The sequence below is a fragment of the Mustela putorius genome, unplaced genomic scaffold (assembly GCF_011764305.1).
Source record: "Mustela putorius furo isolate JIRA1106 unplaced genomic scaffold, ASM1176430v1.1 tig00000145_pilon_pilon_pilon, whole genome shotgun sequence".
NCBI classification, from domain to species: domain Eukaryota; kingdom Metazoa; phylum Chordata; class Mammalia; order Carnivora; family Mustelidae; genus Mustela; species Mustela putorius.
This window is the reverse complement of record NW_025421294.1, coordinates 34566842-34573906: the sequence shown is the minus strand read 5'-3', so window position 1 is coordinate 34573906 and position 7065 is coordinate 34566842. Positions and strand designations below refer to the sequence as shown.

General features: G+C 42.3%; 1 long non-coding RNA gene across 2 annotated transcripts; it reads left to right on the top strand.

Moving 5' to 3' along the window:
* Positions 1-7: 7 nt before the first annotated feature.
* LOC106006462 lies at positions 8-5776 on the top strand. 2 transcript variants are annotated; one of them, XR_001180522.2, is made up of 4 exons: positions 8-252; positions 562-1016; positions 3761-3828; positions 4755-5776. It is a non-coding gene; the product is annotated as an uncharacterized LOC106006462 (long non-coding RNA). The 2 variants fall into 2 exon arrangements; XR_001180515.2 differs by having other exon boundaries at positions 8-1016.
* The last annotated feature ends 1289 nt before the right edge of the window (positions 5777-7065 follow it).

Below are 7065 nucleotides of genomic sequence, written 5' to 3'. Positions count from 1 at the left end.
GCCCGCAGCGCGGCCGGAGGTCGCCTCGCAGCGGCCACAGGAGGGCGGCAGCAGGACGGCGGCGCAGCCCGGGGGACCCGGAGGCCGGGGCAGCTCTTTGCCAGGACACCAGGATGAGACACAGCGCCCGCTGCGTCTAGGGGCAAGCTGGCCGGGGCGAGGTGGCCGGGACACGAACAGCTCAGCCAGCCAGAGTTTGTATGAGCCGGCTGGGCCCCTACTGAGAGGCTGGGCGCCTTAAAAGTCCCTTCGGTATGAACTGGCCTGAGAAAGACCAAATTTATTCACTGCGGGCAGGCGACCCCGGCCTGGGGAGCACCGAGGGGGGTGAGGCGCTGCCTGGATTTCGCTCCTGAGTCATTCTACAAGTTTCTTTGCCTAAGCTGGGCAAATGTTATGAATCCTATTATTGTGAGCCTCCCCTCTATAGGAGGTGGAGAAGGAGGCTTAGAGAGGTGATGCTGTGTCCTATGACCTCTTGCCTCCTTCCTGCAAATCTAGGGCTGTCCCCTCTGGGCCTTGTTGCTAACGTACATTTCTTATGCATTTTTCTGCACTTAGGGTGGCTTCAGCTCAGACTGCCAGTTTGGATGACCTGACTGGGCCTCTATCTTAGAGGCTGCGTCCCTTAAATATCCCTAAAGTATGAAACTGCTGGAGAAGGGCACACCTAGTTTGTCTAGGAGCCTGCCACTCTTCCACTTAGCAGCCCTCAGAACAGTCTCTGCCTCCTCCCCGCCAGCTCCACGGCAACAAAATGGAGTAGTAAGGCCAGCCTTGGTCAAGGAGAGATTACAGTCTGTGGGACCAATAGATGGCAAATGGCCCATCACAGCATCCTGGGTGAGGTGCTCTGACATGTCAACATTAAACATTTAAACACATTAAAAAACTCTTCCTGGGAAACCCAGAGAACCACCATCAGATTTGGACTTGGGGATTTTTCTCTTTGTGATTTCGAGACTTGAAGGTCAGCTATGAACTAGAAGAGAGAAGGAAAAGATGTGCCCTAAACTGTGAGTAGTGGTTTTCCTAATGGGGTTGGGGTGGAGGGAATTTCTGTTTGGCTCAGTAATGCTTTGATGTAGGTCTCAATCTTACAAAAATAGAGTTGTTTATGAGGAGTGTAAAAAAGAAAAACACTTAAGGCCCTGCACAACCCCGTCCAAGCATACTACTCCATGATCATCACACATCTCTCTCCAGCTGCAAGCCCAGGGGCTGGAGAGACCTAGAAAGTTTGCTAGTTTAACAAACCGGCCCTAAATATCAACTCCAGGTTTTGTGGAGACAGAAGGACTGTGAACACTGTGCCCATAGTGACCTCCATAGGCTGTTCTTACCTGATTCCTGGAGACTTCAGTCAGTAACTTGGGCAATCCACGAGCAAATCCACCGTAGATGCTCTTTCCTCTTCCTCCTTCCTTTTCCGGGCCAACTAATTTAGCCATCAGCAGCATTGAACTCCATGCTTGAGTTATGCAAGTTACTGGTCCAAATTATTCTACAGCTGTGCTTTTGCTGTTGTACATTACCCCAATTTTCTGCATTAATATATTAAAAGTCATTATTAAAGCTATATTTTGGACCATATAGCATTTCTATGGGCTGGAGATACCCAGCACCTTGACACCTCCAACTTTGTAGACCTCTAAAGACAATCCTAGTTTTTTAATTCTCCATTTAATTGTGAAACTTAGTGATGGTCAAAAGACATCAATAAATAAAGTTGAGTAAAACATATGGGACAAGCTCACAAAATCTGAGTTTCAATTTATGTAGTCTGAAGTGGAGAAGTTTTTGTTTGTTTGTTTGTTTGTTTTATAGATTTTTATTTATTTATTTATTTGACAGACAGAGATCACAAGTAGGCAGAGAGGCAGGCAGAGATAGAGAAAGGAGGAAGCAGGCTCTCTGCGGAGCAGAGAGCCCGATGCGGGGCTCCATCCCAGGACCCTGGGATCATGACCTGAGCCGAAGGCAGAGGCTTTAAACCCACTGAGCCACCCAGGCTCCCCTGAAGTGGAGAAGTTTTTTAAAACTTTTTTTTTTTTTTACATTTTATTGGGGTGCCTAGGTGGCTTCGTGGGGTAAGCCTCTGCCTCAGCTCAGGTCATGATCTCAGGGTCCTGGGATCAAGTCCCACGTGGGGCTCTCTGCTCAGCAGGGCAGCCTGCTTCTCCCCATCCCTCCTGCCTATCTGCCTACTTGTGACTTCTGTCAAATAAATAAATAAAATTTTATTTTAAAAGATTTTATTTATTTATTTGGCAGTGAGAGACACAGTGAGAGAGGGAACACAAGCAGAGGGAGTGGGAGAGGGAGAAGCAGGCTTCCTGCCAAGCAGGGAGCCTGATGTGGGGCTTGATCCCAGGACTCTGGGATCATGACCTTAGCGGAAGGTAGATGCTTAACGACTGAGCCACCCAGGCATCCCTAAAACTTTTTTAAGGGAAAATTTCAAGTATACATAAGAGTAGATTGAGAGTCATATACTCTGCTGACTAAGCCAGCCAGGCACTACTATTTTAAGTTTTTGAAGAACTGCCATACTGGTTTCCATAGGGACTGTACCATTTTACATTCCCATTAATAATTTCTTTCTTGTTTTGTTTTGAATTGGTTGATTTTACTTTCAAGGGTTGGGTTTTTTTTTCTCTCACTTTTTTCCAACTTTTTATTTTGACATAATTTCAGACCTACAGAAAATTGCAAATAATCCCCATCTGCCTCTCATCCAGATTCCCCAAATAATAACATTTTACCACACTGGCTTTATCCTTTTTTCTTCTCTCACCTTTTCTATTTTCCTCATGCTGTTGGACAGTGAATTGCAGGCGTGATGCCCCTTTATTCCTATTTCACAGTTTTCCTAGAAATAAGGACATTCACTTACATAATCACTATACAATGATCGAAATCTAGATATTAATATCAATGCAAAACCATTATCTAATCAACATAACTTAGATTTCACCAAATGCCCCAACAATAGAGGAAGAGAAAATCCCAGATTACGCCTTGTATTGCTATCTACTTGCTCTCTTTTAATCTTTTAATCAGTTCCTCTCTGGGTCTTTCATGACCAGTGATGTCTCAAAGATTACTAGCCAGTTACTTTGTCCTTCAGCTTGAGTTGTCTTATGTTCCTAATGGTTAGATTCAGGCTAAACATTTTTGGCATGATTAGCCCTGAATTATAGATGCAGGCTAAACATTTTTGGCATGATGCTGACGTCTAGTTACTGATGATGTTAACATTGAGCATTTGATTAAGGTGGCGTCTGTCAGGTTTCTACACGGCTAACTCACTATTTTTCCTTGTATAATTCGCAAATATCCTGTGCTATCTACTTGCTCTCTTTTAATCACAGGTGCATTAAGACTATATAAATTTTATGTCACTCCTCCGACTCTCACCTATTCATTCCTTAGCGCATCTATTGTTTTTTGTTTTTTCCCATGATTCAGGGATCACAGTGATAGTTGCCAAATGGTAATTTTCCAGCATAGTCATTCCATATACAATTATTAATTGGCTCTCTACTACAAGGAGAACATTTATTTGTTTCAGTCTCCATGGGTTCACAGACTTTTTTAATTATCCCCGGGGCTGCGATACTTTGCTATCATGATTTCTTTTACTGTTTAAATTGTCAAGATTGGGGCAGTGGGAGCCCCTTCAAGCTGACTCCTACGTTTTTATGTCCTCATCATCTTGGAATGCTTTCTTACTTTCTGGCACCATAAAATGTTCCAGGTTTAAGAACAAGCCATTTCTACAAGGACTCCTGGTGGAAAATGAAGGAACCAAGCTCTGGGTGCCAGGTGGGATCATTGTTACAGTTGCAATTTCTTCTCTTCCTCTTCCATCTTCATCTTTACCTTCTTTTTTACACACCCATAGAACTATGATAACATCACAAACTTTCTTCCCCAAATCCCTCAGTCTCAGCTGAGGAATACTCAGGAATACCAGCCAATACTGCTGGCCAGTATTCAGATTTACCCAGTTGTCCCGTAAATATCTTCCTATTGTGAGTTTGCTCAGTCAGGACCCAGAGAAGGTGAACACATTGCAAATAAGTATATCCACATGTACAAATGTGGGGATGGTAGCAAAGTTAATGCAACAAGGAAATTTTAATTGTAATAACATAACATAATTAATGCCGGTGTGCCCATCCCCTAGCCTCAATAGTTACCAATATCTAGCCAAACTTATTTCACTGCCCTGTGCTTTAATTCTTTCAAAGAAAATCTCACGTGTTCTATCAAGTCATCTGTGAGTACTTCTCCAAAAGAGAAGGACTTCTTTTTCTCTCTGGCAATATAACCACAATATAATGATTACAGATCAAAAACCGTCACCAATACCCCTACCACCAAACATCCAGTCCATATTCAGGTTTTCGTGCTCCACATTGCATTTATTTATGCTTCTTAAAGCTATCAGAAAAATCAATTTTATGAGGTAAGATTTATAATCAATACAGTGCACCGTGTTAAGTGTACAATTCCCGTTTTGACAGGTATATATACTTGTGTTATTACCTGCACACTCCAGATATGAAACACATCCATTGCCCTGAAAATTTCTCTTGTGCCCCTTCTCAGTCAACTCCCCCTGCTAAACACAACCTCTAGCTCCAGGTGACGAGTGTTTCTGTTACCACAGATCACTTCCTGTATGTTCATCCATGTTGTAGCGTGTGTCAACATTTCTTTCTTTCTTTCTTTCTTTCTTTTTTTAGAGAGAGAGCGAGATAGAGCGAGAGCACGCACAAATAGGGGAAAAGGCAGAGGGAGAGAGAGAAGCAGTATCCCTGCTGAAGAGGGAGCCCGACATGGGGCTCGATCCCAGGACCCTGGGATAATGACCCGTGCCGAAGGCAGACACTTAACCAACCGACTGAGCCACCCAGTTGCCCCGCGTGTATCAACATTTCACTGCTATGTGGAACTCTGTAGTATGAATATAACCTAAATTGTGTATCTTTTCAGCTGTTGATCGACATTAGAATTGTTTCCAAGTTTTTGCTATGATGCCTAAAGCAGTTTTGAAAGTTCATGTACAATCTTTGTGTGGACAGATTTTCAATTTTCTCACATAAAAATCTAGGAATGGAATTGCTGGCTGCGTGAAAGTGTATGTTTGACTTTATGAGGAACAGCCAAACTGTTTTCCAAAGTGGTTGTACCATTTTACATTATTGGATTGTTTTCTTATTGGTGAGTTATGAAGTTGAATGGGTGGACATTATATAGAAAAAAAAAAAAGAATCTTAATTCTTATCTCACACCACACATATACATTATCTTGAAATGGATCATAGACCCAATTTAAAAGCTAAAACTATAAAACTGTAGCTGCATCTCACAAAGGTTGATGTATTGTATTTTAATTTTAATTTAGTGAAAATAAGTTTTAATTTCCCTCACGAGTTTTCCATTGAGTTAGTCATTGAGAAGTGTGTTATTTAATTTACGAAGATTTGGGAGTTTTACAGTGAATATATTTTACATGATTTCAGTAATTTGAAATATTATGAGGCTTGTTTTATGACCCAGCATAGAATCTATCATATGCTTTTGGAAAAAAAAAAAAAAACATGTATTCTACAGTTTTGGGCAGCGTCTTATATTACTTAAGTCAAGTTAGTGGGTCATATTGTTTGTCTTCTATATCCCTACTGATTTACATTATAGTTGTTTTATTGATTCCTGACACAGAAGTATTCATGTGGGGTTTTTTTTAAGTTTTTTTTTTTTTTTTTTTTTTTTTTAAGTAATCTCTGCTACACCCAACATGGGGCTTGAACTCAGGACCTTGAGATGGAGAGTCACAGGCTCCTCTGACTGACTGAGCCAGCCAGGCGCCCCCAAGAGAGAAGCATTCAAATCTCCAACTGTAATTGTGGATTTGTCTTTTCCTCCTTTCAGCTCTCTCTCTCTCTCTCTCTCTCTCTTTTTTTTTAAAGACTTTATTTATTTATTTGACAGACAGAGATTACAAATAGGCAGAGAGGCAGTCAGAGAGAGGAGGAAGCAGGCTCCCTGCTGAGCAGAGAGCCGGATGTGGGGCTCGATCCCAGGACCCTGGGATTATGACCTGAGCCGAAGGCTCAGCTTTAACCCGCTGAGCCACCCAGGCGCCCCAATTCTCTCTCTCTTTTTAAAAAGATTTTATTTATTTATTTGACAGAGATCACAAGTACGCAGAGAGGCAGGCGGGGGCGGGGGAAGCAAGCTCCCCACCGAGCAGGGAGCCCGATGCGGGGCTCAATCCCAGGACCCTGAGATCATGACCTGATCTGAAGGCGGAGGCTTTAACCCACTGAGCCATTCAGGAGCCCCTTCCTCCTTTCAGTTCTATTAATTTTTGCTTCTTAGTATTTTGAGACTCTGTTATTATGTACATATACATTTTGGACTGTAAGATCTCCTGATGAATTTAACTCTTTATCATGATGATAAGATATTTTTTTTAATCCTTGGTAATACTCTTTATTCCCAAATCTCTTTGGTCTGATATTAATATAGCCATTTCAGCTTTTTTACAATTACTGTTTGCAGGGTATCTTTCCCCATGCATTAAATGTGTATTTATATTTTAAGTGATTTTTCCCTCTCTGGTGTGCTGAAGCCACCCCAATGGTGTTTTGGTGCTCTGCTCTAGATCTGGTTCAGTTTTTCTAACTTTATCCTCTCCCCTCCTGGGAAGCAGATTGTGGACTCTGAGGTATGATCTTGAATACTATCATTGTAAGTGGAATCATGTAGTGATGTAAGTGGAATAATGAGTATCTTCTTTTTTTAAGATTTTATTTATTTATTTGACAGAGAGAGACAGAGATCTCAAGTAGGCAGAGAGGCAGGTAGAGAGAGGGGGAAGCAGGCTCCCCACTGAGCAGAGAGCCAGATGTGGGGCTTGATCCCAGGACACTTGAATCATGACCTGAGCTGAGGCAGAGGCTTTAACCCACTGAGCCACCCAGGTGCCCCATGAAGTATCTTCTTATGACTGGCTTATTTCATTTAGCATAGTGCCCTAAAGATTCATCC